The sequence below is a fragment of the Micromys minutus genome, assembly GCF_963924665.1.
Source record: "Micromys minutus genome assembly, chromosome: 1".
In the NCBI taxonomy this organism is placed as follows: domain Eukaryota; kingdom Metazoa; phylum Chordata; class Mammalia; order Rodentia; family Muridae; genus Micromys; species Micromys minutus.
In genome coordinates, this window is record NC_137969.1 from 202,330,248 (window position 1) to 202,354,233 (window position 23,986).

The following is a 23,986-nucleotide window of genomic DNA, read 5'->3' on the forward strand; positions in this document are numbered from 1 at the left end:
TTTCTGAATTCCTCTGGCCACATTCCAAGTACTGACCAGTGTGACATGTTGCTTGTGTATTCAACGCTATCTCCATGAAGATAAAGTATTTCAATGAATGCAGAATGGTCTACTGGAAGGTGCTAGTTTAAAAGAATAAAGTGCAGAGAATCATTGCTTGTACTTAAAATTCTTATCCAAATGACTTCATAACACTCACAAAAAGATGGCTACACCCCACAGTCTCATAAACACCATGTTCTTGGATTCACAACTACAGCTACTGAACTTCATCATGCATAGTGGCTGGTCAGCACTTAGTCTAGGCACACTATTATCCTGACCTCTCTGCTGGAGAGAGTTATAATCCATACTTTCTTTGTCTGGATCAGAAAATGAAAAAACATGTTACTTCCTTCTCAGCAATGATCCCAACTAACTGCCGTTCCTTCTCAGATTGTTCATAAGTGACTCTGAAGCACATTTCTGACCAGCAACAATCTGTCCTTTGGAGACAACCACAGTGAGCCTCAAGATAGTAAAAAAGGTGAATGCAGAGTAGAGGGAAGCTGTGAATTTCTCCAGATCATATTTCTCCATATTCATCCACTGATACATGGAACAGTCTATTCAACAATTTTCACATAGCAAAGTAAATGAAAATAGTTCACCTAGAAGGAAGACAGCCCTCAAAACATTTAGAATCTTCTAAATGTATAGTATAGGGCCAGGCATGATGGTGCACACCTTTAATTACAAGCACTCAGGATCCTGTCACAGTCAGGTGGGTCTCTGTGAGTTCAAAGCCACCTGGTCTACATAGGAAATTTCAAGTTATCTGGGGTTATGTAATAAATATGTATGTTTTTATTATAAAGTCTCAAATATTTTATAATCTTATCCTCAGTTAATTTTTTCTGCTTAGTATATACTGTGTTTATCTTATTGCATAACAATTATTATGTTACTAGCTTCCTACCTGAAATAAAAATCACCAAATCTGTTTAAGATTTACTGTGCTGGTTTTCTTAGGGCCAATGTCCTTTGCATTGCTAAAAGACTTTAAAGATGAAATAAGAACTCACTGTCGGTCCTAATTCTATCAAAATTACAAAGGATGAAAATAAAACTGAAGCCTGCTATTAAAGCAGGGCACGCTTCTTTGGAGACAGCTAGCATGCTTGCCCTGCGTTGATATTCACAAATGTCTTGACTATTTTTCACTTTTCCAAGAAGAATGAGCATAAGCAACCTGTGGGTGCTTAAAATCATAAATACAAGCAATAAAGTATATCACGTGGATACCAATGTGACAGAAACTCTTAGATAAGCAAAAAATAAAAAAATAAAAAGAAATTATCTTCGAAAATGTATAGCAGCTTGCACATACTGCATGGTTCTCACAAATCAAGGCTTTGAAAAGGACTTAAGAAGGTTTGCTGGTTTCTCATTAAGGCCCTGGCAGTTGCACTTCAAAATTAAGTAGTTTATGGCACACATACTCTGCAGACATTCTCCTGCTTGATTAGATGAGGTAACATTGCAGTGTGGATGTGAATTCTAAACAGATGGGGAAAATAACCATAGAAAAAGAGATGATGACTTTGGCCACATAGTAAAAGGCTTCTTCTAATGGGCAAGCAAAATATACTTCAATGAAAAAGTTAAAGGATGCACCAGGAAAACAAAAGGGCATGGTTAAATCCCCTACTGCTATGGAGAAAGGGGAAGGCATTGAGAAGAGGAAGGGGCACAGGTCGGGGCAGCTGGGTCTAGGCTGTTGACGTTACTGTTTCTTAATTAGAGTTCTAGCTACACAAGTTAGTACACTTAATAATTTATAAGTCTCTAGACTTATTATACTGTGTGCTAATTGATGTGTATATGTTAGACTTTTTGAAAAATATAAGTACTTAAATGTCCCTGTTCTTCAACAAAGATAATAGAGAATAACTTCAGATTTGGGTTTTTTTTTTTTTTTTTAATGGAAAAAGCGACAAGACAGGAAATTGTGTAGTGAAACTAGAGTGTGTCATTGGGTCAGACACATGCTGTTGTTTTGGCTACTTTTTGTTTTGTTTTCAATGGAGCTCTTTTGTAAAGATTCTGCTGTGGCATTAACCCAAGATTACTGCTACATGTTTTATGTCTGGTGTGTCTAAATCTACCAGCAGCTCTATGTAAAGAGCCATCGGAGACGTAAAACACAGGCTGCCTCAGCCGTATTCGGTCGGCAGTGAGGGAAAGGTGACTCACAGCCCTTTTCCAGCACCATTCACACTAATGTAAATTCTATGGGGGTGACTGACTGTCTAAATTATTCACAGGGAATAGGTAGCTCGTTTAAGCCGGTGGTCCACTTCCCTGCTTGGTGGAATTACCTGCAGAGGTCTTAAAGCACTGACACTTGAGATTCAGATTTAATTAATGTCAGACCTGACCTGGTACTTGAGATGTCTCTCCTAACTCTCCAGATGATTCTAATGAACAGCCAAAAATGAGAAACACTGTTCCGATTAAGATGTAGTATGACTGTCACAAAGCTATTTCAGATGGGGAGAGAGTAAAGGAGATAAATATGAAAGTGAGCGAGGAGCTTACAGATTTAAGGTCATATTGAGAGATCAGATCAGATCTGTGGTTTGCAAAGTCTCAGGAAGTTTCCATCCACGCTAGAATCTACTTTGCTTGTTGGCGGACCTATTCTCAGTCATAGGAAAGTCATTTACCCTAATGGTAGCTATTTCTGATTGACTCACTTTTCCAGTGCTTTACAGGGAGAAGAGCCATAGTTATTTCCACAATAGCCTTCTTATTCTCTTCAATCCTAGGTGGTAGCTGCATTAAGAATATTACCTTGGGGGCTGGAGAGATGGCTCAGCGGTTAAGAACACTGACTGTTCTTCCTGAGGTCCTGAGTTCAATTCCCAGCAACCACATGGTGGCTCACAACCATCTGGGATCAGATGCCCTCTTCTGCTGTGTCTGAAGACAGCTGCAATGTACTCATGTGCAAAAATAAGTAAATAAATCTTTTAAAAAAAAACAATCTTTTAAAAATAGGATATTATCTTCTGGTAAAGCACTTTGAAAAATAATGAGGTAGTTAGGAAAATAGGGAACTAGTAGTAATTTTATCTTCAACACATGTAGAAGACAAACTTTTTGCACTGACTTAACGTAAACCTTCAAAGCAAGCCCATGTAACTTCTGTTTTCATTAATCCAATAATGCAGGAGTGTGAATGTTCCATGGTCAATAGAACTTGATAATGTTACCTTGCAGCTGGCCTTTGTTACTTTGTAGGTTCTTTGTTTCCCCCCACCCTTTCTTTGTTAGAGAAACAAGGATAAAGGGAAGAGGCAAATTAGGAAAATCCCTGAATCTAATTGTCTCTTCTTTGACTATACTAACAGCAAACAACCTCCTTAGTGGACCAACAACCACTGACCCCATCTCTCAGGACCCTTGACTTTATGTACCCTCTGAAAAGTTCCCAGAATTCCAAACATCACACAATTGCAGAAATTATCTGCAGCTGGAAAAACCATGCTTTTACTAGAGCATGAAGCAAATCATAGTCAGCCGCTCGTGGTCAGCTGCTGCGGACAGTTTGGAGCAGCCCCTTATCCCTATGCCTGGAATTAAGGTAAAAGCTCATTCTTACACTATTTCTGTGGGCTTTAGAGGAAGCAAATTTTCATAATTCTTTAAAATGCCACCATATTACCTCTTAATAAATAGAGGCACTGGGATTTGAAGCTAGGCAGCCTGGTTCTTAATAACTTAACAAAGAATGCCTTAACAACTGAGAACTTGAAAAGGACAAATGAATAGATGTTACAAATTTAAAGGTAGAGAAGCTGAAAGTAACTGATATTCCTTTTTATCCTGACAGTTTAGTAAGGTCCTACTATTTCTTCTGGATCCCCCTCCCCTGCAACCCCCACATCGAAATAGAATCAAGTTTAGAAGCTTTTTTTTTTTTTTTTTTTTTTTTTTTTTTTTTAAGAAAGGCCTGTTCCATGGGGCTTGGAGTAAAGGAACACTAGAACAGTTCTGTTTGTTTCTTTGTTTAAGAGGATAGCCATATGGACTTAAGGTAGATGACTTTAAAAACAGCATAAGAAAATTAATCACTTCTGGAATGGGTGCTGCCAGAAAATAGGGACATATACTATTTCTTTTTTTCTTTTAAATTGGAAATTCTCTGCATTTACATTTCAGATGTTATCCCTTTCCCACAATCTCCTTCCTCTCCCCCTCCCATTGCCTCCATGAAGGTACTCCCTCTCCCAACCACCCACTCTCACCTCAGCACACTGGCATTCCCCTACACTGGGAAAAGAACATTGGCTGGACCAAAGGCCTCTCCTCCCATTGATGTCAGAAAATGCTATTCTCTGCTGCATATGTACCTTGGGCCATGGGTCTTTCCATGTGAATTTATAGGTTGGTGTTTTAGTCCCTGGGAACTGTGGTGGGTTTGGATAGTTGATAATTTTGTTCTTCTCTTGGGGTTGCAGACCCTTTCAGCTCCTTCAGCCCTTTCTTTAGTTCCTTCATTAGGGTCCTCCTGTTCAGTCTGATGGTTATCTGCAAGTATCCTCCTCTGTATCGGTATGGCTCTGGTAGAGCCTCTGAGGAGGCATCCATATCAGATTCCTGTCAGTAAGTACTACTTTGCATGAGCAATAGTGCTTGGGTTTATTGGGTGCATATGGGGTGTATCCCCAGGTGAATCAGTCTCTGGATGATCTTTTCTCCAATTCCTGCTCCTCTATTTGTCCCTTTATTTCCTCCCATGAATGTTTTGTTCTTCCTTCTAAGAAGAACTGAGGTATCCACCTTCTGGCCTTCCTTCTCTTTGAGCTTCATAAGTTTCTGAATGGTCTCTTGGGTATTCCAAGCTTTTGGGGCTAGTATCCGCTTATAAGTGACATTTACTATTTCTAACAGGAATTTGGGAATGGTTAATTATCTTCTTAGGATATGGTTTTTAAATATCCTCAGGGGATCCCAACATATAGTTATGTACCTCAGTGCACAGACACACCAACACAAAAGGCCATACCTCAACACATACAAATACACCACAACACACACTTACCCAGTGCACAGAGACACATTGACAAGCTGTGAGAATCACCAACTTTTGAATCTTAGATAAACTACCAAATGTCCAGCTACTACTGGAGAATTCAAACAGCAGACACATGGGATGTGGCCCTATCCAGTCTAATCCTATCCTATCTAATTTTCCAGGCCCCATTATAATGAATAATATCAGAATTTAATAGCACCAAAATCTGTGAGGCTCTTTCTCAATCAACTACCCAAATCTAATCAACTACCAAATCCAAGTGATTTTTTTTTTTTGTATTTTATAAAAATCAATGTCCTTTCTCTTTCACATAGTCACTTCCCTGGGTTTTAGTTCACACTCTAAGAATAAGAACCATACTTTTCCTTAGTTCTCCACTGAAACCCAACATAATGCTTTACTTCCGCAGAAAAAAAGCATTCTGTCTTTCTCATTTGGAGCTCAAGTTACTGGTGGGGTCATCCAGCTCCAAACCATTCATATTCCAGTGCTCAAGGGACACTGCACATGTGTAGTGTGTTTGTTAAATGAAGCTTGAAGGACTGACTTAGGCTCAACAGCCATTGTTGCCATCCTTGTCAAAAAATCTGTATGAAGCCAAAAGCATCATGGGCAGAAGAAGTTGGGCCTAGAGGTTAGGGATAGTTTCAGTGAGAAACACACACAATAGGAAAAGGCAGTAATGACTAATATTTTATACTCATGAGACTTAAAAGGTGATGCTTAATAAAAAATAACAGAGAAATTAATAAAAATGAATCTCTATAATTATCATGCCAAACTTCAATTTACGTGGGAAACCATGTGAAAACTTTTTAAAGTAATTCTAGAATTTTGACCAGCCTTGGGTAAAATAATGACCCTAAAGTCTTTAATGGCAGGGTTGTGGTTACAGAAGTGTGTACTGACAGAACTTGCCTCACTGTAGAGTACCAACCGCTGCATTAAATTCCATGTTCAGAACCCGAAAATCATATATTCTAGAAAGACATTTAAAAGAAAATCTACGGAGTGTTTACAGATAGATCTCCTGGAAAGTCAAGCTCAATATTTCCCATTGCTTCTATACCTTCTGCCCTATACCCTCAGCAAAGCTATACAGCATCATTTTATTGGATCTCTTTATACATAGATGCCTTCTTTAAATATAAATCCCAAAGGACCCACATCATTGACCAGACAAGTATAAATATTTACACCTTTTTCTGCATGTAACTCAACAATTTGCTAAAGAGAGAAGATAATATATTCAAGTAATTTTGCATGGGTCTTTTGAATCTATACTATTCAGGCTTGCAGGCTAACACTGATCATGTGTGCAATAGTCACTCAACATTCTCAGTTTTTTGTATTTGTAAAATATATTATTATCATCTAATTATCATTAATTATTAAAAAGTCCCCCAAAATCTGTTTCTGTTCTAATATTACAATAGCATCCGAATAAAGGTTAACTACTATGATAACACTGTGAAGCAAATAACCCACTACCATTCACTTGATAGTGCAGTGGCTGATTGATCTTGAATTTGTGCAGTAATGTTATCTGTCTTAATATGTGTGATCTGTAGTTGTCTGTAGAGATAGAAGTATATACAAAAATTTTTATTCTGGTTTGGTTTTGAGACAAGTTTTACTGTGTGGGTATCCCAAGGTGGCATAGAACTCATTATGTAAAACAATCACCTACTCCCAACTCTGCAGTATTGGCTTTGAAAATACTAGTATTATAGATGTGCAACACCAAGACTCAGATTAATCAAAGGTTTTGTATCATGTCTAACAGAATTCTTTCCTACTACAAGTACCTTAGAAACGAACCTTGAAAGAGAAGGAGATGCTCCAGTCTCCTGAGCAAACTTCAGCCTTCACCTAATTGTGTGTTGTCCACTATTTAAATCATTTTCAGACGTTGATTCTAATGATTTTACCAAGGTATGACTTTATCTCACTTTGAAATTCATCAAAAACTAAGTGGGTGGTGAAAGATATGAATCTGAATAGCCATTTAGTCCTAAACATGACTATGAACTGAGAAAAAAATATACAGTTGATATTCATCCAGAATTGAGACTTGTGAATACAGGAAACTATTACCCTTCTGTTGATATTCACCAAAGATTTTAATATTAGAGTTAAGTTTATTTAACAGTATATTTCTATAACAAAGTTTATTTAACAATATTTCAACAACCCAACAATCACATATGCTTTAGACATTTATCCAAGAGCTAAAAACATACTCACACATGAACATGACATGAATGGCCGCAGCGGCTTTACTCATCATTGTCAAACTTAGAAGCCAAACTTAGACCAAGTGTGACCTAATTGTTGTACATCCTACACAACACACATGATCCAGAGACAAAAGGAAATAAGCTAGTGAGCTATGGCGAGACCTTAAATACGTGCTTACTGAAAAGCCTGCATTCTTACATGATTACTGCTATACATACTTAGGAAACAGGCAAAACTATGAGGAGCAGTAGGAAAGAGGAACACATTTATAGGGAGGGTGGATGCAAGGGAGTGAGGGAAATAGGAGATGATCTGGGAAAGAGAGGACAAAATACACAGTGTGCATGTATAAACATGTGAAGGACCAAAATTTACTAATATAATATTCTAAAGAGAAAATGTGAAGGTCTTCAGTGTAAATCATTTTTGAAAAAATTAAAATTTATACATAAATATTATTTTGACTCTACAGTGTCTTGGTTGTTGATAAACCCGACATTTTGCTAATACTTAAAAAGCTCTTTCTTATACATGCTTGCTCATATACATTAACTTACTGCATGAAAAGTAATTTCTATTACATCTATACATTCTAATACTCCATCTCCTAATTTCTCTTTATTGAAATGTTAAAAGTCAGTTCATCAGTTCCTTTAAAAAAAAGCTTTGGAGTACATTTGGCACGTGCTCTACACAGGCTTTCACACAGAAAAAAAAAAAAAAAAAACGTTTTGAAACATTTTAAAAACCTATCTCAATGTCTCAATGTTCATATTTCTATACTACAAAACCGTCTGCAACTGAATTATTTTATAAACTATGTTGCAATCTTACCAATGTTCTTTGGTTCAGTATAAATGATATGGTAAATTTGCATTCAAATTCTTGGAACTTTTCAAATCTGTTTCTCATTTAGCTGGCCAGCCAAAAACAATATTTTCATTTGTAAACAGCTGTTTCATAATCAACTCTTTTGTACTATGCAGAATTTCATAAAAGATAGTATTTTTGTTCAAAATATAGGAATTGCATTAACCCACTGAAAATCATTGATTAGTTTGTGTATTCTGCCATAGAGTTTAGCTTATAAGAAGAGATTTTAAGGAAAATTGAATCTTGTGTCCAAATACAACAGTACTTTAAACATGAGGTCATCTAAACATCTGTCTTCAATATATCACCGAGGATTTAAATCAAAAGTCTGCTAAACATGTACAATCATTTTGAAAATAAATAACAGGACAAATTTTGTCTTGATTATGATTATCATGCATTTAAAAAAGGAAACATTTATTGTAATAAGAAAAGTCTGAACTAATTTAAACTTTATTGACATCAAGCTAAAATAGTTTCAGACAAGGTAAGAGGTATTTCATTGATTTGTTGCTTGATAATATGTCTTAATTTTCAACAGTACTTGATAAAATTTTATTCTCAGAGAAAAGACTAATTTAACTATTTATTTCCAATCATAAAGTATCCAAGGGAAAATTCAAAACACAGAATCTTTTTACTTAATAATTTTCTATGCGACAGTTGATTCTCAAAAGGAATTGAAGAAGCCATGTCTACGGAGCCCTTGAATTATGCTTTAAATTAAAAGAATATAGCTAATTACAAAAGGCAAGTAAGGCAATAAATCCAATCCAACACACACACACACACACACACACACACACACTACTCATACACATAAAATACTCACATATCTTTTAAGTTAAAAAGCAAATCAGGGCTGGAGAGATAGCTCAGTGGTAAGAGCACTGACTGCTCTTCTAGAGATCCTGAATTCAATTCCCAGCAACACAGTAAGATGGTGGCTTATAACCATCTATAATGGGATCTGATGCCCTCTTCTGGTGTGTCTGAAGACAGCTACAGTGTACTCACATATATAAAATAAAGAAATAAATCTTTAAAAAACTCAAAACACGAAAACTGTTGAAAAAACAAATCAAATAAATGTAAGAAAGTTTCTACAGTATTAAAATGAATATAAGCAGTCAAAAAGCTAATGTAAATAAAATTTAAACATTCTCTAAATAAAATATACTGTAGTAATTAAAGTATACTGTATCACCAGATAATCCAGTCGCAAAGGATAGCAATACCTTGCTATGTCTTGCATTTAGTGGACTACCACATGAAGAACCTTACAAGGTGGCAGTTTCGGTCTTGGGAAGCATGTCCTCATCTCCTTTTCTCTCCTACTTACATAATGGTGTGGCTAGCTTTGGCCATGACAATTTCAAGTCATATATTCTGCCTTGGTCTACACAAGCAGGATGCTTTCTGGCGCATTCAGAGCACCATATATAGAGCTCCTAATGAAAGCTGTGAGTTACCTTGGATAAACATGACTAGAACTCGATTCAACACATATTTGCACAAATTCCTGATTTCACAAAAGGAACTCCTCTGTGGGACACAGACGTTTTCGCTCTGCTTCTGCTGAGCTATCTACTATTATACTTCTTTAGTCTCCCCACCTTCGAAACAATGCCTGTCGCTGACCTCCACCCTGAATGCACTGCTCAGAACTGAAAAATATATGCAGGGGTAGCAACAATAATGCTAGCCCTAGCAAACAATAATAATACGTATGTAATAAGTATGGCCAGTGACATATTCAGTTCAAACTGTATATCCACAGAAGCAAATACCAAGTGTTAGAAGTAATGTTTATTTTTAAAATCTTAAAGGAATTTAAAGTTGAAGTCATTAATAGGCCTACTAAGACGTGATCTATTGAAATATACCAGAATCCTCCTGAAGATAGGAAGAAGGGACTAGAAATTGCCTAAACGCGGTGCTTCATACCCATGGTCTCAACACTGAGGACCACCATGACTCTGAGACCAGACTAGACTACATATCCCAGGCCACCCTCTAGTACAGAATGAGACCCTGTGACAAGACAAAAAGGAAGATAGAAAAAAATCTAGAATGGATGCTTAGTAATAGAGTCAATTGCTCAAAAGCCTCCACCCCCGGAAACTTCTTGAGTTTTTCTACATCTAATCACTTTTTAATCAAGATATCAACATTAGTAAATTTTTCATGCACATATTTTTCTGTGCACATTAATATGGGGAGGCGTTACCCTCAAACACAGTATTGCTCAACTTCCACTACACACTGAGTACAAATGGAGCAATTTGAACAGTGGTGAGTACTAAATTCAGTCTTTGGAGACGGACTGAGCTTGTCCAGGGTGTGGTCTTGGCATTCGTCTTAACGTTACCTAACTGATTCCCAAGTGTCCAGGCTAAGAACACTGCTTTGGGAATCTTGCCCAGAAGATTAGCATTCATAGCTCCTGTAGCTGCTTAGCTAAATGATAGAGTATATATTTTATGTGTATTATTTCATTTAATTTACAACAACCTATGGAGAAAGATTCTGTTATTACCACTATTTTGTAATAAGGACATGAAAATAAAAAAAAATTGAGAAATTTGTGTAAGGTTTCACTGGTGTTAACTGGGTAGGGCAGAACTCTCAGAGCTGTCGAATTCTAGTGCGGAGACTATCACTGGCTACACAGGAAGTATAAGCAGCCAGGAAGCCGACCTTTAAAAAGACAAGGGCTTGTGACTATAAGAGACACGATAATTAGCTCCAGAATCTAAAACCATTAGAGTAACCCAGATATTAGAAGTGTTGGGGCAAGTGTGGACCTTTTCAGCCTGAATGTCAGAATGGATTTTAAATTCTCTCAGAACAGTAGTATCCGAGACGAAGAATAAATCTCAGGCAGTGTCTAAGCCTAACTGCATACCTCCCAGTTGTCATGGACACGGAAGAACAATGAAGTCATTATTTGGCTATTATTATTTTAGTTGCTAGTCAGCATGTGATTGCATCTGTAAACTGCATTTTCTATGTTTCCTGTGGACCAGGGGAGCTGTCCCTTCTGGTGGTGACAGAACAGCCACAAACAGAACAGGCCATCTCAGGGGAAAGCCATCTTTATCTGTCAGTGTTTGTCTGCTGAGAAACAGAGCTGTAGGCAGCTGAAAAAACAGTTGGACTGCTTTAAGTTACAGGTGGCTTATAGTGGAAAGTTTTACACACTCAGATTCCTTTGCAAGTTAAAAAAAAAAAAAAAAAGTTTGGACGGAACAGGAAAAAAAGTTGGCAGTATTTTCTGTCAATGCTTCTAACTAGCTTCCAAAAGTAAAATATCAACTTGTAGTGAAGCCTGCTGAATCCAGAGCACGCCCTCTGGCAAACAGGCTTGGCGAACTGTTACCGCCCTTTCTTCATGGCACACTCCACATGGTTAAAATCACAATAGCCACCCAGCCTGTTCGAACAAGGTTTGGCAGACACAGAACACTCAAGACACGTTTCCTGAGTGGATTCATAGATATTCAGGGTGTCGGTTTTCAAAAGCCTTGAAAATCAGCTTATGGACAGAGTGACAAAGAAATGCTGGTGTGTTGGAGTGTGTGTGCATGGGGAAGAACAGACGAGTATGTGGGCATGTGTGTTCTTCAGAGAAACCAAGGTGGAAGGAGAGAAGATGCTGGAGAATGTCATGGGCATGAGTTTTGGGGGTGACACCAAAGACACGTGTGACAATCCTGACAGTATCTGAGTGAGACAGACAGGGCCACTTTCCTCTATGATTGGCTCAAAATTCATTTCTCCTGATTTTTCTACCATAGCTAAAGAGTGAGGCATGGTCTGAAGACTATTTAAAAAGTTGATTTGATGTAACTATTTGGCATATTATCCACCTGGAACAATGTACAATTAATCATGTTTGTCAATATAGCTACCATTTTCAAAAACTAATACTGAGGATTTTGAAATTGAGATTAGGAGAGATGGGAGAAATGGCTCAGCAGACAAGACTATTTGTTGCTCTTGTAGGGGATCTGGGCTAAGTTCTCAGCAAACAAAGGCATCTCACAACCTCGTGTAAACCCCTTTTCTGACCTCCACAGGCACCAGGCACTCATATGATACTCATACATACATACATACATACATACATACATACATACATACATGTGATGCACATTAAACATTCATACACATAAAATAAATCTATAGAAGCAAATGTAAGTTAGATTCGGGGCCTGAAAAATGACTAAGTGCATAAAGGCCTTTGCCTGATGCCTGTTGACCTAAGTTCATGTCTCAGAACCCATGTGAAGATAACACAAACTAACTCCACTAAATTATCCTCTGGCATACACACATGTGCCATGGTAAGTACACCATGGCACGCATGCTCACTCTTACACACACACACACACACACACACACACACATACTAATAACAAGGAAACCTTTTTACAGTTCCACTGGTCATTTCTGTGATTCAAAACATCCTTTTTAAAAAGTCAGAGAAACATGAACGGCTTGTGAGCAGTGTGAAACCAGCTCTTAGTGTGCAGTCTTAGGGCTAAAGGACTGAGCAAAGGAAAGCCAGCAAATTACACCTTGATTAATAATGCTAGGATAATAGGGAACAGAGAGGCTGTAAATGAGTAGTCGCCATTTGAGTCATCCCTCTTGCTCCAGGGATGCAGGGATAATTCACTTCAAGAAGGTGAGGTCTTCATTAGACACTTTGATTAATAATGATCAAGAAAATGTATCCAGAATAGATAATTTTAACACATCAAGCAATATTATGAATAATAAGAATAATAGAATATCTACAACATAAATCCTTTCCTTGTTAAAAACAAATAATTGGGGGGGGTATAAGATAATTAAGATTAAGTAGACGTTTTCCACAAACAAGACACTCGTAAGAACAATGAGACGGCCATCATTACATGAACAGGTAATGAAGTCTAGTGCGCATACACGATAAAATTTTAATTAGTCATGCCAAAATAATGAGCATTTGAAATTCGCATGAAATTAGATGGATGGGGTTTCCGAGAGTCACATAACCAGACAGGAACCACGAGAGAGGAAAAGATGTGTTCAAGTAGTGAGTAAGGGTTTAGGAACACACGTGTCATGAACATGTAAAGAGGCTACTGGGAACTGAAGAGGGGGAATCAAAAGTATAGATTCCTTATTAAAACTTGCAATGAAATATAATACTTTGTATGATCGTTGAAATTAATAAATGTTGAAATGGGGAAGAACAGTATAGTCAAGGATGTTCAAAGACGAGTGCTGGCACGTAGTCACAGTTCGAACCCACACAACTGCAGTGAGAAAGGGGACACTCTCTGTTTAGGTGCAACCAGGAGAATTGCAGTTATGAAGCCCTAGATGTGATGTCTGTTTATACATCCTGCGAGCTCTGCCTGGTGCCCGCTTACTCCGGCTGCTGGCACCTTTCCTTCTCACTGGCAAAAAAAAAAAAAAAAAACCACTAGATAATGTAACATCTGAATAAATCGATCTCACTGATCCCACATTAGAATCTATAAAACCCCGCTGGAAGCTAGGTTTAGAAGGGCAGTCTGTATTTAGTAAGGTTAGGAATCCCAAATGCTACAGGGCTTAAAGCTCCAATTAGTGGTATTTTACTTCTAATATGGGTCTTGAAAAGTGGACAAACTAACACAGCACATTCTAGAGAGAAATGCATCTTCAAATCAAACTACTCACCTAAAGCAACACATTTCTGTAAAAATATCTATGTACTTAAGGCACTATGTACACACGCGCACACACGCACACGTGCACACACACACACACACACACACACACACACACACACACACACACATGCACGCACGCATGCACGCACAAACTCATGTTTTTTATGTGCCTCTTACAAATAGAAACCGAATTTCAACCATTCTTCAGTTTTACTGATTATTTGTATTGCTTTTTGTCAACATTTCATTTATTTCTGTCCTGGTCTTATTTTTTTTTTTACATCTGTCGATTTTTATTTTATTGATCTAAGTTTTGTTGTTCTAGAGCCCTAGGTAGCCTGAAACTTGCTATGTAGGCCAGGCTGGCCTGAAACTTCTGTGTAAACAAGGCCAGCCTGGAACTCAGACACCTAACTGTGCTAGGATTAAAGGCATACAACACCATACACTACTCTTGTGATGATTTCTAAAGACTCAATGTGCCCATAAAAAATGGTGCAAATCTTTATTTCCAGCTACTCAAGAGGTAAGAGAATTTCTTGAGTTCAGTGTAACGAAAATACATGATCCACTCTTTGAAAAGACTTTTTAAAAACCCATACAATCCACTCCTAATTATTTAAGTAGTAAATGTAGAAAATAGTTTACAATGGAAAGTATTTCTGTATATATTTGCCACGAACAACTGTGTGCTGTATTGATGATTTATCAGACCTGCTAGAGAGAGAAAAATCGCATTGGCTAACACAGAATCACTCTCATTTAGATACCCTAGCTCCAAAACAAAAAGGGGTGGAAGTTGACAAAAACAAACAAACAAAAAAAAAAAAATCTCCCAAAAACAAAAAAGTACTCTTCTCTCAGAGGGACATTTCCTCCATTAGTAAAGCGAGGCTGCCCTGAAAGACCTCTGAGTTGTAGGTCACCAGAGCAGGAGTTATTTTCTTTGCTGCTGACATAGTCATTCTGCAGACGAAGATACGTAAGCATGGGATTTTATAGCTCTATAGAAAGCACTACATTAACTGAGTGGATGTCACCTAACCACTTGCTGTACAGAACACACAAAATAAAGAAACCTAACAGGCAATCTCTCATTGCAGGATCTTTACTGTGCAAGGTTGTCAGCTAATGGAGGAAAACAAACATAAAAACTAAAGTGATAGTGAAAAAAGCAGTTGAAAAGTGAAAATAACCTTTAACATTATGCACTGCATATGTAAGTGTAGCCATGGCAACATTGTAGGTTCATATGGTGTCAGTTTATAGCTATTGACAGGGCAGATGGGCCTTCTACCTACAGAAGATATAAATTCAACAAGATTTACTTGGGCATTAAAGACAATGTGCTGCTTTTTTTTTTTTTTAAACTTAGATGCCAGATCTCTAGGTTTGTCCTACTCTTCCTTTCTGTCTGCTGAGCCTCTAATCCAAACTGTAGCTACTGAACGCTCAGCAAACACAGTGACCCTGAGAGTGTGTTGCTGTCCGGGGGAGAAAGCTTCCAATAGACTTTGATATTATCAAAGCCTCAGTTTTGAAGAGTATGATTACTTACTGTGACTAAACCCTGCTTAATCAATAAATAAATAACCAGTTTCTTCTACCTTCTTGTATTAAGCACAGCATTTATCCTCATTACAACTGTCCCAAAAGCCCTTACCCACATATATTTCTAAGAAAGAATGAAAAAGTTTAATTTAATAATCATTAAACTAAAAAGCATGTTTGAGGCCATGAGAAAGCTGTACTGCCATCATGTGGCTAAACGTGTGTTTACAGAAACCAACTTTCAGTAATTTCTACTAACAAACCAAATTTACAGCCCAGTATGAATCAATGTAAATTTTTATTTGAAATTTATATTTAAGGGCAATTATTATTCATGCTTATCTTCAATCTCTTATGGTAAATGCTACTGCATTAAAACAAGAACCAACATTCTTAACCGCTGACTCAGATACAAAAGTAACAGCAGTGTACTCGGTACCCCTGCTCATGCTAGCAGAAGTTTAAAATTCACTATTACTGTAATACACACTCTAGCTATGAAAATCTTGAAAAGCCAGATTACAGCATCCAGCAGTTTCAAGTGACCTATAACATCTTAAAAACAACCAATATGATATTTATTCAAGTTGATCGACAATTTTTGTTTGACCCTACATCCTAAACAAAGACCGCCATAAAAATTAATATTATAGCAAATAGAAATGTTTTCCATCTCTATTACTACATCTACCTTATATTCCCACACATAACTGAAAACCATACTTTAATTCTAACTAAAGAGAGTTTTAATTCTAAAGTATAGTCCTTTGTGTTTTTCAACTATAGAATCTTCTAGATTCTGTGCAAGGCATCTGAAGGAATCTGTATCAAATGCCTGTAATGATGGAGTCTAATTAGAAATTAAGCATCTCTAGATCTAAGTCTACGTACAGTTTGTTTCCTAAGCAATTCATCTAAGCCATAGGAAGGCAGCGCCATCTATAGGTCTACATAAGTAGAGAAAGATTGGCCTAGCTTTTGACGGAAGTGACTGTTACAGATCCTCTAGCCCTAGTAGGAAACTCAAAATTGACCTTGTTCACCCTCAAATCTCAGGAAATAGTATTAAGTGCTTTAATGTTTCACTACAATAATTTTCTAAAACAACAATAGCTTCAACAGCAAAAAAAGAAACTCAACACTTTTCTACATGTGTTTCTTTGTGGTCCATAAGTATTGGTAACTATTGAAGAAATATTAGCATGCTGATAAGCATCTTTCCTTAATGCATTCACCTTATAAAACTGTGGGCATAATTACACTGTAGATGTCATCTAATTCTGTTAGAAATAAAACACAGAAGAGGAGGACATGTGTTCACTTTACAATACTGTAATTTTTATTACACTAAGCTAAGTCCACTCTTAAGTGTAACACAAACTGGCTACTCTTATTCAGGGAGGAAAGAGGTTGAAAATACACACACCTCTTTCCACCATCTTGGTGCCTGTGGAGGCCTGCTGGGAACAGGACTTCTAAAAAAAAATGCAAAGGCTGTGGTGCGAGGCCATTTTTGCTGACTACAACTGAGGACTCTGGAAACAAAGAGAGCACACAGCTCTTCTTAAGATTGAAGGCGTTTATGCCCGAGATGAAACTGAGTTCTACTTAGGCAAGAAATGTGCTTATGTATACAATGCAAAAATCAATACAGTGACTCCTGGAGACAAACCAAATAGAGCCAGAGTTATCTGGGGGAAAAGTAACTCGGGCCCATGGAAACAGTGGCATGGTTCATAATCAATTCCAAAACAGCCCTCCTGCAAAGGCCACTGGACACAGAATCCGTGTGATGCTGTACACATCCCGGATTTAAACTAACAGAGAGTAAATAAATAAAAGTTTTTTTAAAAAGAAAATACACATATTTCAAAAAACTTAAGATTCTTTCCCTTTACATGGCTAAGCTTCAGTGTGCTCTGTGGGGGCGACCTTACATCAGGGAAGCATGCCTGTGTCTTGGTTGGATGTTCCATTAGTCACAGGAGGTAATAAGGCTTAGAATCGTCTTAACTAAGCATATGCAGTAGACAACAGAAATGAAATGCCCATTACTGTTGAGCTCTGTTCTGTGCACTCTCACACCTGAGCTAAGGTCTGGTGTTTAAAGATCCTGTAAAGACAAGAAATGCTCTACCGCACTCAACTTCCCAAAGCAACTCTGGATTCGTAACCCAGTGAGCAGAAACAGTGTGCTGAACCTGGGGCTGTGTGAATCATCTCCCACACTGCACCCTAAGTAGTGTGGTGTAGTGACTGAGAGCTCAAGGTTTATATTGGTGTGTGTGTGTGTGTGTGTGTGTGTGTGTGTGTGTGTGTGTGTGTGTGTATAGACAGACAGATAGAATGCAGAATTTGGGTTCTATCCTTTGTCTCTAATCTTGAACAAACAACTTCATTTCTCTAAGATTTACTTTCCTCATCTTTAAGAAATTACAAATTAAGATAGGTGATTTAAGCTAAGTGAAATACTTTGAACACAATAAATAGTGTTAAGGGCACTCAAGAAGATAAGATTTGTCTTATCAGTTTGTATTAATTGTATCATGCTTATTGACCATGATAACTGCAAATATCTACCCAACCTAAGCAAACACATAAGATCCATTTATGACTTCTGGAGTTGACAAAGGGAATATGACTTAAGTCAAAAAATGCAACAAATATGACCATACAGCAAGAGAAAGTAATTTCAGACTGTCTTTGAAAATCACTAGAGCCTAGCCGAGTATTGATTCCATGTCATTTCTACTGTGCACATTAGCAATGTGGCTCTGAGAAAGTACAACTTGGACAGGAATGGCTTATCAGCCCCCACACCTAGCTGAGGAGTCTGAACAGCTGATAACTTCTGGCAGAAGGAAGAAAAATTGTAAGGGTGTGGCCAGTTCCCATGAAATTAGACTCAAATTAGACTCAGTGGGTAGAAAGTGAAGGGTGATCTGGGAGACTTGGGGGAAGAGTACTGTCCACTGGCATGCATGCATGGAATCCTCAAAAAATTAATATATTTTAAAGATATAAATGTGTCTCTTCGAGGAAAAATGAAGTTACAGATACAGACCTGGGAGTCCCTGGGAGTTGCTGCAAATAGTTACAAGTTAGCCAGAGGGCAGATGGCCTTTGTCAAGAAGTTAACAGACAAGCCTGGATAGTCAGCAAGGGAGACATTGAAGGACTCAGAGGTTGAGCACAGTGGCCTAAATCTATATTCTGGAGACAGAACTGCTACAAAGTCAGGATCAGTCTCATGCATAGTGAGAAGCAGGGCAGCCCCAGCTACAGAGACAGACCCTGTAAAAATAAATGAACAAACAGGAAGACTGTTGTAAACAGACCGCAAGAACAACTTTAAGGGAAAAAAAATTAAAAAGGTATGAAATTCTACAACTATGAGACAAAGTTGAGAATAAAAAACGGCAGGTAAAATTTTCAGCAAAAAGAGAAAAAATACGTACACAAATTATAGTAAGTTGAAGATCCAGTGAGGATACGTTCAGAGAGGGTGAAATGTAAGAACAACAGCCATAAAACCAGATTGGAATATGAGCTATGATCCTGAGACGCACATATAAAGAACCTGCCTGGGGAGCAGGTTCAGGGGGTAGAGTGTGTAGCCAAGTATGAGGACCTCACTTGAATCCCTAGGATCCAGGAAAGAAACTGGGTTTGAGAGGACACTTTTCTGTAATCACAGCATTAGGAAGGGCACTGGGGAGAAATTAATCAATGACCATCAAGCCAAATAGTGTCATCAGGTTCAGACACCCTGACCCAAAAACTAGGGTGGAGCTCAACAGAGGAAGACACTGATGTCACACTCCGGCTCACACTCATGAAGGGGTGATTGTTCTCACAGCATGTGCAATGTGCCACACATACATACATATATACATGTGTGTGAGGGAGGAGGGAGGATATGTTTAAGTAGGAGTCCTTGGTGTCAGTTAATGTGGCCTTATTCAAAAACACAGTTTCTGTGACCAACTCTTTGTGGATTAAGAGGACATACAGGGGGAATCTGAACATAAACGCAGAGGCTGTCGTGTGAGAATGGATTCAAACACTGGACAAGCAAATCTACAACTCAGAATGCCAAGGACTGCGGGAGACTAAGGTACAGGCTCTCCTTTATTAGCTGCCTTAACAACCTTGATTTTTGGACTTCTAGCCCCAAGTATTTCGAAAGAATAAATTGTTTTGGCAGCCCTAGCAAGTTAACATAAGCCTGTATCAAACAAAACCAACAAAAATACATGGATATTAAAGAATATCTAAAAGACATAAAAATTATGATCACATCAAGATCCAGTAATAATCAACACTACACCAATTTAGACACTGTAGTTACTTGAAAAACAACAATTTTCCAGTTTAACAAAGCACCAATGTCACAATGAAAGCTAGGATAAGAAACACTGATGAGAAAGTCCATGTAAAGGCTAAGGACATAGTTCAGTGATGGCCTAGCATGTGGGAAGCCCAGAGTTCAAACATTCACACTACACAGAAGACAGAATTCAGTCTAAGTCTAGTGTAAAATTCCAGAAGCAGTTTCAAGATCTCATTCCTTTCATTCATTTTCATTTACATTTTAAAGACATCACTACTTAAGTCATAAAGATACCTTAAAATGGGCCAGCATGTGGCCCAAGAGTAAACCTGGTGGCCTGGGTTCAATCCTTTAGACCTACATAATAGAGAATACCCACTCTTGCATGTTGTCCTCTGACTGCTACAAGCATGCCGTGGTATAGTACTTGCATACATGTGCATGTACACAATAGAAGCATACATGTACATATGTACAGTAGAAAATAAAATGGGATTTAAAAGTTGAAGATGGTTGACAATGATTTGTAACATCTCTTTTGACTTGGGAATCCTGAAACATCCAACTACATTGTTGCTATGAGAAGTGACAAAGATTTTAGACCCAGAGATATTTTTTTCACAGTATTTTTGAAGTAGGTGAATCAAAATGTCTTTCTTGGCACTGTTGCAGGCATCATTCTTAAAAATCATTAGAACCTGTGACCACATCTCTCTTTGGAAGTGGAGCTAAAGACTGAATGAATGTTGTATGAGTTAGGTTCTGTTGTCTACTCTGTTGTCTAATGGATTTCTCAGTCTCTACAAGGAAACCTCTGAAACAAAGTTTTTAGTATTCTGAGTTACTGTGCTCCTGCTGGTGGAAGGGCTGATTTAGCAGCCTGTTTCTAAAACATTGGGGAAAGTTGTTTTAGGTCAACTGAATGATGTGACTGCATACTAACAGTAGCAAAGCTTCTAAAATGTCCTTCTCAAAAATAAATGAGAAATCCTTTGAGTGTAGTTAGTCAACTCCTGGTTTTGGTCTTTAATTCATATTCCTGGAGAGTAGATTTTTCTAAAGAGAGATAAAACTACTTTTAATTAACATACACCCTTTAAAGGTATTTTATAATTAATTTGAGCAATAGAGTTGCTTCCTCCTCTGTGGTTAAAATAAGGGGGATTTTTTTTTCCTCCCTAATTATCCAGATAATGGGTTCCAGCCTCCCTTTGATGTGTCACAAGGGCTCACCTGTTTCACCACAACCTGCTATTTATTATCAAACAATTATAGTCCCCCAAATCCCGAATTTCCAAAGGTGTCATTTATCCAAATCACATGTGTGCCCCCTTTTGCACTAGTTCTAAAACAGAAATTTCCTTGATCAAAAATGTAACCTTGACTACCCCCTGGTGTATCGGCCTTTATTGCCGACTACAAATTAAAGTCCTAATATGTCTAGTATATGTTCCATTAATGTATCACCTTTAAGTATAGTCAAAGCATTACGATAGAAAAATCCAGAAAATATTATAAAAAAAGAAATATGTAAGATATAAAAGAGCCACAATATTTAAAATAAATAAGATTGAAAATTATTCCACATTTTTTACCCGATTTTTTTTTTTTTTAGTTGAAAATCTTATACTTTCTCCCTGCCAGAATTGAGATAATTTTAAATGCTCTCAAAATTAATACCATGGAGCCTGTTTATGAATCTCAGGTCCCCCTCCCCGAAGGCTCTGTCATGTCACTTCCATGTGCTGAAGGTCCTTAACGAGATTATAGTTCACAAAGTACATTATCTGCGTTTAACACAAAATTAGAAAACTCTTTGTTTTCCAGAACAGTTCATTTCAACCAAAGGGATGGCATGCGAGTCGATGAACAAAGTAGATTGCAGATCTTGCTGAAGGACCAGACTGAGGCAGGGGTGGTAAGAGTGAACTAAGATGTGGGAGAACCGGTGCCCTCCTAACACAGTGACCCACAACAGGACGGATAAGGTCTAGGGCTTCATTATGGGTAGGACTGGGAAAGTTCAGGAGGAAGCTTCTGAGACTGAGGAGGCACCCTAGATTTGCCAATGTGAAAGGGTGTATATAGTCTGCTGGTAAATTTACAAGAAAACCTGACAGGTCCCGGTAAGAGACGTACCTCTAAGATACCAGAGCAACTTCATCGCTGCACTCCGGAGATTCTGAATTTGGGTGCAAAAGCTTCTGAGAGTCTGGAGTCAATGAGCATCTGAGTGGACCGGCAAGGATCATACAAGACTTGGAGAGGAAAGAGAGCAATCCCATGGGCTTTTAGGACACGTAGAGGAACACAAACTGTAACAAAAATGAGCTGGAGAGATGGCGCAGCAGCTAAAAGAAGATTCTGCTCTTGCAGAAAACCTAAGTTTGATCTCCAGCACCCACTTTGGCCAAATCCTAGGCCTCTGGCCTCAGTGGGTACTGGACTTCATATGCACATACCACACAGACCACACACAGATACATAACTGAAAATGATAAAAGGAAGGAGGAAGGGGTGCTGTCTGAAGTGACTCAATGGTCCTAGATCTGAGGAAGAGCTGACCTGGTAAATGCCAGAGAAGCCCCCTAGAACTAGGGGATGTAAAGTCAGGGTTTGGAAGCTAAGGATGTTAGGAGCCAAACAAGTGTGAGGAACTCTGACCTTGTTGTTGCCATGCTTGCTGGTAACCACAGTAGATTTGTAAGCAACAGGGGGAAAAAGAATAATAATGAAACAGTACTTTAGGATAGTCCATTGTTGAGTGTGAACCACTTGCCCCTTGTCCAGAGCCTCTTTTCAGTCCCAAATTGATCCACCTGCATGGATGGATCGTCATTAAAATAAATAAATTTTATTTTGGATAAAAGTGGGTCTTGTTCTCTCTAGATAAACATGATATTATTTTGTGAACACATTAAAAGAATTGTACTTGTAGATAAACATTTTTTTAAGAAATGTACTGAAATCTGGGAGGTGAGAGACTCTTAGATCTCAAAGGGAGGACCTTAGATGAAATGTCCTACAGTAGGGAGAGAGAACTTGTAGATTCCACCTCCAGTAGAAAGACAGGGCATCAAATGGAGGGATGGGGATTCCATCCACTGTCAAAACTCTGACCCAGAATTCTTTCTGTCTGAAAAACTACAGGAACAAAAAATGGAGAAAAGCCTGAGGAAATGGAGGTCCAGTGACAGGAAATTGGGATATATCTCAGGGGAAGGCTCCAAGCCTTGACACTATTCCTGATGAGGCCTACCATGACTGCCTTCCAAAAGGCCCAACAAGCAGCCGAAAGAATCGGATGGAGATATTTACACCCAACCATTTGACAGAAATGCTGACCCCTGTGGTTGAATTAGGAAAAAGCTGGGAAAAGCTAAGGACCAGCAGTCTCAACTAATCTCAAACACCGAGCCACCAACCAGGCAGCATACACCAGTCCTTCAACACATATACAGCAGAGGATTGCCAGGTCTGGACTCATAGAAGATACACCTAACTCTCGAGAGACTTGGAGCCCCAGGGAGTGGGGAGGTCTTAAGGGATGGGGGAGTATCCTCTTGAAGATGGGGGAGAAGGTGTGAGATGTGGAACAGTCGGAGGGTGGACCAAAAGGAGGATAAAGTCTGGACTATAAAAAACGATTAAAGAATAATTTTAATGTGCACTAATAGGAGCTACAGAGAATAAGAGAGTGCACACATGATCCCTCTAACTCTGTGTGTCACTTCCTTCTCTGAATAGGAATTGTGATGTCATCTGCCTTGTGAAGTCATGAAATTAAAGATATTAATTCCTGAGAAGCATAGAACTGACTGGCACTTAACACTCAGTGGGTATCTGCTTGCTAATTTTGTTAACTATACATAGGCTAGAGTCATCTGAGGGGAGAAAACTCCTACTGAGAAAATGTCTCCATAAGATTGAGCTGTAGACAAGTCTATAGAGAATTTGCATAATTAGTGATTGATGGGGTGGGGGAGGACCCACTAATAATAATTAGTGATTGTGGGTGGGGTGGTCCTGGGTGCTATAAGAAAGCAGGCTGAGCAAGCCAAGTAAGCTGCACCCCTCTGCATCAGTTCCTGCCTCCAGGTTCCTGCTCTGTCTGAGTTCCTGTCCTGACTTTCTATGAACAGTAATAATGTAAACCCCTCCAGTCCTGGAAACACTATAAACTGAGGTTGTACC

The 23,986-nt window shown here is 38.3% G+C and overlaps 1 protein-coding gene and 1 pseudogene across 2 annotated transcripts in view; one reads left to right on the top strand and one right to left on the bottom strand.

Moving 5' to 3' along the window:
* The window catches only part of SLC25A21 (solute carrier family 25 member 21), a gene marked incomplete at its 5' end in the record, with an annotated part of 482,512 nt that overhangs the window by 454,329 nt on the left and 4,197 nt on the right, over nucleotides 1–23,986 (bottom strand). The window lies entirely within an intron of this gene.
* LOC308436996 (large ribosomal subunit protein eL33-like) lies at nucleotides 16,945–17,275 on the top strand (annotated as a pseudogene). Its single transcript has one exon. The product of its transcript is annotated as a large ribosomal subunit protein eL33-like (transcript).